Source organism: Elaeis guineensis, chromosome 9 (genome assembly GCF_000442705.2).
Source record: "Elaeis guineensis isolate ETL-2024a chromosome 9, EG11, whole genome shotgun sequence".
NCBI lineage: Eukaryota > Viridiplantae > Streptophyta > Magnoliopsida > Arecales > Arecaceae > Elaeis > Elaeis guineensis.
The window spans coordinates 89,856,666-89,865,485 of record NC_026001.2 but is presented as its reverse complement, the minus strand read 5'-3'; the positions used below and the strand labels follow the sequence as shown (position 1 = coordinate 89,865,485).

At 35.8% G+C, this 8,820-nt stretch overlaps 2 pseudogenes; one reads left to right on the top strand and one right to left on the bottom strand.

Annotated features, from left to right (window-relative positions):
• Positions 1 to 2,822: 2,822 nt before the first annotated feature.
• On the bottom strand, positions 2,823 to 3,900 carry LOC105042157 (F-box protein At1g67340-like; annotated as a pseudogene).
• A 180-nt stretch (positions 3,901 to 4,080) lies between these two features.
• Positions 4,081 to 6,442, top strand: LOC105042155 (uncharacterized; annotated as a pseudogene).
• The last annotated feature ends 2,378 nt before the right edge of the window (positions 6,443 to 8,820 follow it).

The window sequence follows — 8,820 nt, the reverse complement described above, 5'->3', positions numbered from 1 at the left end:
AGTTCCTATTATCGAAAAAAACTTCTCCGAGAAGATCTTTCGTCAGAGTGGGCACAGCCCATGATGGAGGTGGGATCGAGTGGCCTTGCTTGACTCCCACGTTTGCCGATCCATAAGATAGCAGGCATGCCCCAGGGCATGGGGGCGAGACGGATCATAGGCTCTCAGAGACAGATGGAGGTTGAATATCGAATCGAGATAGAGATTGTTGAGATTTGATACCTCAAGATTCGATCCATATTGACCCCACAGCGAGGTCCAGAATGACGAACGGAGTCCAACGAGTCCAAGAACAGTCGAAATAGAATTCAGACGATGAAGATACGTATGAAAGAAGCTTGGAGTAGGTGGCATGGTGCACGAGATGGTGGAGGCCGACGGCGGTGCAGTCGGGCCCGATGAATGCGCGTGCGGCTCAGTGCGCAGGCTGGACCAGTGCGGGCTGGCCCAGCGTGCGCACAGGCATCTAGGCCTAGCGCCCTGTACGGTTCGCCATGTACCGTAGGGTACTGGACGGTTCATGGAGGCCGCGTGGATCGATCATGCAGTCCACATGTGGTCTACAGACGATTTTGTGCGATCCAATGACTTTGGAGTGAGCTGTTCATGATCGGATGGCTGAAACTCAATTCGGACGTGATTAGGTGTGATCAGAAACTGTAGTGCATGATCGGATGGCTTTGGTGCGAGCCGGTTACGGTCGGACAATCACGGATAGTTCTAGTGTTGATTAGAACTTAGTATTTATAGTATAACAATATTTTTCAAAATTTTGAAGCCTATGTAGCTTCGATTGACGAGCCATTTATTACGTTGGGTAGCTGGTAACGTCTTGGAGGTGTAGAAAGGCTTCAAGAGAGGTTTCAAAGAGCTTTTGTGAAGGTTTTGGGACTTCTTGTTGAGAGACTCTTGTACAAGGGTTGAGTGGTGAGTTTCTCTTGTATTGGTTTTATTTTATTCTCTCATAATGAAACTTGCATGCCCTTGGAGGTAGGTTTGAGGCCGATCTACGTATTTATATTGTGTTTCTTGTTTTGTTTCTTCTTTTTTGTTGTTGCACCATGTGGTACCGGATCCTGCACAACAATCTATATAGTAGAAGGCCATCCCTTATTTTGGGTATCTTAAGTCAATTTTCTTTGAAAATTTATTTTTTTGGTAGAAGAAAAAACCTAGTGCATGAGACCTAGCCTGTCATAGTAATTTTAGATCAACCACCTGTATGCATATGAGAAGTTTTCAAATTCTAGATGATAGACAGTATAAATCTCGCACACTAAAATATAAACATCACAAATCTCTCATAGTGCATTTTTTTTAATAATCCATAGAGCTAAAAAGCAGAACCTCATGATCATCTTCATATAAAAAGAGATAAATGAAGAGAGAACTCTAACCGCAATAAGAGGGGCTTAGACTCCGATGGTAAGAACTCTGGTGAAGAAAAAAAAAAAAAGAAGTGCTACCAATAGTAGAGAAAGGAATTGAGAAAATAGTTTTGATTTAGGATGGAGTGAAAGAGAAGGATCGAGAGATATCAAAAAATTACTCAAAAGAGATAGAGGAATTAGGGCAATGTTGAGTGCAACAGAGAGATCGTATATATAGAAAGACGGGAAATTCAACGGGTCAAGTAAGTTTTCAGCAAGACCTGTTAACATGTTATGTCAAATTAATTTCATAATTTTAATTAATTTTAAATTTAAGTAAATATAATTTTGACTAATGACATCAACTAAATCATTATGTCAAGATGTTCATATAAAAATTGTATTTTGTGAGATATGAATGCAAATATTAATTTTGAGAGGTTATTTACTCAAATTTTAAAATTTAGAAGGATAACTTATGCAAAAAAGAAATCTAAGAATTTTTTTTGCATGTATACCCCCTAAGTATATAAATTTCATGAATACCCTCATCAAATTACTATTTACATTTATACCCTTATTGCCTTGTAAATATTTACTTTTTTTCGCATATTTATCTGTTAACGATATTTTAATTATTTCAATTTAAAACCATTAATTCCTTAATGACATTTGGTGGCATGGGTGTATATTTAAAAAAGAAAAAAAAATGATATATATGCAAACTAAATATTTTATTAAGACACCTATACAAATAATAATCTTGGAAGGATATTTACATAAATTTCAGTATTTATGATGGTATATATGCAAAGAAAACCCATCCGGATAAATATTCTCTTGTGGTAGGTAGATTGGGGGATAACCCATTTTACTAAATAATAAATAATTCAAATACTGAATATCTTGTAATTTTTCAACTCTGAGGTAAAATCTAAAATGAACATGGGGAGAATACTTCATTCAAGCTAGAGTTTGGTGGCATTTCACATTTAGTTAGCTTGCCAGCTCGCTATAATAATTATTTTTATTAAGCATATTTATGATCCTACCAATCAATTCGATCCACAAATGATCTACTTTTAAGTAGATTGGAATTTGATATAAATAAATTCGGATCATAAATAGGTTAATCCATATAAACTTATTTATTTAATGGATTGGATTCAGATTTAATCTTTGATCCATTTAATCCATTTTAACATATTTAATAATTAGATCTGATCATAACTGATTCATTAAACATATCTAAAATCTATTGGAAACATGTTTAATCAATCTGATCTATTTAATTTAACATATTTATCTTATTTAATCTGTTTAATTAAATTTGATCTATTTAATAAATAAATTATATGGATGGAGCCGAGTTATCTATCTAATAAATAGATTAGGTTTAGATTCGAAGTTTTGATCCCAGAACGAATTTGCATCAAGAAATTTTTAATCGGATCAGCATCGAATGCCACTGCTAGTTTCTATGCCGCAAACCGAGCACCACCGGAACTCGTGCCGCCACGTCTCTGACCGTCCGCAGCTGCCGTAGGAGCACATCCTCAACCCATCTCTGGAGGGGCCGCCCCTCATAGCGAACCACTCCACCATGAACGGGTTCGTCGGGTGGGCCTCTGGGGCCAGCACGTTGCAGCCATATTTGTTGAGCATGGAGCAACAGCCTCCCCCTCGTGAGATGCCGTGGAGGTGGCGGTGGGCCTGCCACGCCGCCTTGGTGGTATGGCCGAAGGCGGCGCGAGCTCCCGCACGTTGGCCTGGACCAGGAGGCGCCGCCCCTCGACCACGTTCTTGGGCACGCCATAGCCGTCCTTGACGCAGTGGCCGAGCTCGCGAATGGCGGAGCATCGCCCCATGAGTGCACATGGAAATGCCTGCATGGAGGTCCTTGTCATGCATCGAGCCCTCGCTGCCGTTGAACTGGATCACCGCTAGTGCGTAGAGCGCCACTGTATGCGACTCGATCGCCGCCCGCACCATCGGCGACGCACCAGTCGCTCTGCTCTCCAAAAAATAGAACTGGATCTGTGAAACCAAATATAAATATAATATTAACTAGCAACTCGCTCGGGCATGCTCCGGTTGGTATTTGTTTAGAGTTTGGGTTTACAAATATCTGATCATATTGATCTTAACAGAAAGCAAACGATATTAATATAATAATTTAATTTATGCTTTGAAAGAGCATATGTATATGATATATCACCTTTATATTATAAGTACATATTTTCATGATAGATAGTTATAAAATGCATATAAAATTTATCATAATATCTCATAAAAGTCCTGAATTGTGTTGTAATTTATATATTTCTCGATAGATAGTTATCTTAGGATGGTAATTGCTCGTATACGCCTTTCAAGAGACTGATCTCTAAACTTTTGCAATATTATTATCATCAATTCGGTACCAACTTGACTATAAAGCATTTTTCCTTGCTTGCAATTCTCTTTTACATTATCAAATTATGTTTCATTCAAATTCAACATGCTATCCACTTTGATTTTTCACCTGCATTCTTTATTCTCTATTTTCAATTTCTTTTTCAAAAGCTATAGAAGTAGAACACAATCACTAAATTATCATTAACACAAATGTAACATCAACCAAATCACAACATTAAAATCTACTGGTAGAGGAGATTGAAAGGATTAACATCTATAGTAATGGATCGACTCTATAAGAACCACCTTTATTATGATCATCTCTGACTTTAGCCCCCATCTGATCACCACGATCATCGTCGTCAGCACTGCTTTCCTTATCGTCATCTATGCCTGCATCCTTTCTTACCTCCTCTTCTGCTTCTACAGCCAAGGGCCTCGGTGATGCCACCGCTACCGCCTACTCTAGTCCACCACCACCTCGGACCGTGAATCTTTTCCTCCTCCGGATGGTGCCGCATCTTTCATCTCCTCCTCTAACTACTTCCACTACCCCTATGGCCTCGACGACTTCGTAATCAAGACCCTCCCCCTCTTCCTCTACTCCAAGGCCAAGCACCTAGCTGCTATCAATCGGGACTACGCCTTGTGTCTCCTCAAATTCGAGGATCATGATGAGCTCTGTACGCTCCCCCTCTATTCCCATGCCTTTCATGTTGATTGCATTGATGTTTGGCTCTGATCCGAGGCCATCTGTCCCCTCTATCGTGTTGCCATCTTTTGCCATGAACCCCCCTTCGTCCGCATGCATGCTGCCCAAATCCACCCTAGCCTCGATGATCTCCTCCTCGATCAACTGCCTGAGGCCCCCTAGTTGGTGCTAGACCCAGAATCCAAGATTGCTACTGTTAGGGATAACATTGGGCCGGGTTTGGGATGAATTTCTAACTATCTAAATATTCAATAATCTATCCAAACCTAACCCAAACACTATCAGAATTGGATTTTTTTTTGCCCAAATCTATCTCAATCGGATATCGGATAATTTGGATTTACCTAGACCAAACTCACTTGAGTCATATTGAACATTTTTATTTCATTTCTATCAATTTTAAAGTCATACTACTATTTCATAAATCATACCTATCTTAAATAAATAAAATTAAACAACACTACTTAGTTCTATGTTCAATCAAAATAAAATTCAAACTACTTTAAGCAAATAAAATTCAACAATATTTAGTTTAACAATATTTAGTTCTACATTTAATTTAAATAAAATTTAAATATAATATAAATTTAACAGATGAAGATAATCAACAACAATACTTAGTTCTAACACCACTGAAGTAAATAAAAATATAAAAATAATTTAAAAAAAGTACATCTAAGTTTCAAATTTCAAAAGAATTAAACAATAATTAAATCTGTTATCAATAATTGATATTTGAAATTTAAATTTAAATTTAAAATATACTGAAAATAGTAATCATGTTGGTTTATTTTGTGATTGCACGAATATTTTTTAGTCTTTATTTGGCTAGAGTATTTTTCTTGAATAAGTTAGGATTTAGTAATTAATAGGTGATATTTGATAAAATATATAAAATATAATATATATATATAATATAATATATATATATATTAAAATACTAAAATAATTCGGATCGGATTCGAGCCGGGTATCGGATTGGATGCATAACTATTCAGTCTTGGTCCGAATCTAAAATCAAGCATTCAGATTTTATCCAAATCTATCCCAAACTTAATCAATGTGTTGACTATCAGACCCAATCGAGCCGGATTGGATCGGGTACTCATTGGATTTAGATTTTGTTGCCATCCTTAGCTGCTGCCGCCTCCCCACCCTCAATACATGGGGACGATTGATTCGGCATCTTGGATATGGATTTCCTTCTGAAGAGGTCCTATTTTTTCGGATTCGAGCCAAGCCTGGCGATCGATCGCATGGTCATGGAGACCTCCATGGCCTGACCATGATGGTACCGATACCGAAGCTTCTAAAGCAAAAGGTGGCCGTCGCCGTCCGGCGGCATTAGCGGTTTTACTTTTTGGAAGAGCCATAGAACAAAAGCATTGCACTCTTTTATATATTGTAGCCTAAGCAAGGGAAAAAAAAGGAACTTTAACCTACTAAGACAACTTGCAGGCAAACTAATTACCTTTCCCATCTCCAGGATAGCAGCAGCCCTGTTGGTGAGCAATGATATGTCCCCATCATCAAGCTCCATCGCTTTAGTGTAATGTTGGATTGCCGTCTCAAAGTCCTTTTTGTAGGTTACATTGCCCACCTCCTTCTCCCTCTATGCCTCTGCCTTCCTTTCCCTTGGTTCTTTCTCCTCCTCTGACGCTTCCATAGTCTTGGGCTCTGGTTCTGATCTTCAAATTAGACGGTACTCATTCAGTTTCATGGTCAAGTTAATTGGTGTTTGAGGGTTTTTGAGAAAGTTTTGCTTTTTTTTTTTTTTTAGAAGATTTCCACTATGTGCTAATGTAATGCTATATTTGTGATGTTTTAAATTAGATTTTCCTATGTTTTCCCCATTTTTCCTATCCTCACAAGTCCCAATGAGGTGGGATGCTTGGAGCGGCAGGAAGGGAAGCTTACACGATGGCTGGGGCAATTGCCGAGAGAGAGAGAGCAAGACGATTGAGAGTGAGACGAAGGGTCAAAGGGAAGGTGACGGGATGGAGAAAGAAGGACAAGTAAAAAAAAAATAACATTGGGATTTATAAATGTTAGCAAAATAAATGAAGAGTTTGGTAGCGACATGTGGCGTGGTGGGAGATGACTGCATAATCTGATGTGTCCATATGAAATTTCATTCCTAATACCCATTGATCATTTTACTTGTATTATATAGATATATTATAATATAATATTAAATTATAATAATTTATTATAATAATATAATACTAATATATATTAATATTATATTGATATAATTTTAATATTTTAATATAATAAATTTATTAATATAAATATTATATTATATTCATATAAATATTAGAATAATATTAATATGGAGATCTTGGTATATATCACTATTTAGTATTTCATCTTAATCATCTATTGATATTTTATAAAATCTTAGCTATTGATTTTAAAAAAATATTTTTGAAAAAAAAGTATCATTAATTTTCATCACATGAAAAGTTCTAAAACCCACCTCCTCATAGGTTTCTACTTCCCATAAAACATGGGATGTGTCTTCCTATGGGAAGAGATTTTTACATTCTCTCTCTTTTTAAAACTTTAATAAAAAGAGAGGCTCCCTCAGTACGTTCTAGGAATTATCTCTTCCCACCTCTACTTCTCGTGAACCAAACAAGTCCTTAAAGTTTCCCTACTTACACTCATGCCCCCTAGGTTGTTTCATGACTCATCTAACCTATTGTAGTAATTTTCAGAGGCTTTAAGTTTCCCTACTTACACTCTTGCCCTAGGTTTTATGTCTCGTCTTACCTATTGTAGTGATTTTCAGAGAGAGTTTGTTTTAAACACAAATATACCAATTTTTAGTAGAGCTCATAATGAAGGAAAACCAACATTGACTAAAGCAACACATACCAAGTCAGTGTGATTGATTTATTTGGATAAATGGATGACAATGATCAGTACACTTGATAGTTCTTTAATTTGTCTGATTTTTCCTCTGATTGTACATATTGTTTGATCATAGATAAATGAAAGTGATCAATAGACATGGCCGTTGTGTAAAGCTTGCATTAATACACATAAATAAGTAGACAATAAAGATTGGTAGACCTAATAATTGTCTAATTTATTTGATTTTTCCTTCAGTTTTCTATGTTGTATATTTAAATAGAGGATAATGATTGGTAGAAGTAATATTTATCTAATTTATCTGATTTTTCCTTTAGTTGTCTATGTTCTATATTTATAGATAGATAAACAATAGTGATCAATAGATAATGAAGAGAGCTGTGAAAGTTGGTTTGTTAATCATGAGATTGTTCTACTTTATTCTTTACATTTATAACAGTCATTGTATCTTACTTAATCAAAAACCAACTTATAACATATATTATTGTACATATATATGTGAGGGTATGGATCAGGATATAAAAAGAGATTATAATCTCCCGAAAGAGAAAGCACACGATAAATTTCAATGATCTAATCTTGCTACTTCTGTGCTTATGAGTAGAAGAATAACAATCATTTTCCAGCAAAGCCAGTAAAGAACTTAAGAATCCTTCAAATTCATTAATAACCTTCAAACCTATATGGTAGAAGGCCACCCCTTATGTTAGGTACCTTAAGCCAACTTTCTTTAAAAATTTGATTTTCTGGAAGAACAAAAAATCGAGTGTATGAAACCTATCTTGTCATAGTGATTTTAAATCAATCACTTGTCTGCACATGAGAAGTTTTTCAACTCTAAAGGATAAGTATGGTAAATCTCATACACTAAAAGGTAAATGTTGCATATTTCTCATAATACATTTTTTTTAGTAATTCATGGAGCTAAAGGCAAGACCTAACCATTTTGATATAAAAAACGATACAATGAAAAGAGAATTTTGCTGGCAATAAGAGCGGATTCCGATGGTAAGAATAGCGAAGAAAAAAGAAGGGCTACCGATGGTGGAGAAGGGAGTCGAGAAAATGGTTTTGATTCTAAATGGAGTGAAAGAGGGATGAGAGAGAGAGAAAATTATTTAGAAAAAGTAGAAGAATTATGGCGATCTTGAGTGGAAGAGAGAGATCATATAGGAAGAAAGGAAATCCAACGGATGGAGTAAGTTTCCAACGAGATCTATTAACCTGTTATATCAAAGTAATTTCATAATTTTAATTAGTTTTAAATTTAAATACATATGATTTTAGCTAATGATGTCAGTTGAATCTCTATATCAAAGATATTCATACAAAAATAGTATCTTATGAGAGTATGAATGCACATATTAATTTTGAAAGATTATTCACTCAAATTCTAATATGTAGAAGGGTATTCATACAAAAAAATTTAAAAATTTTCTATGCATATATCCTCCTAAATATATA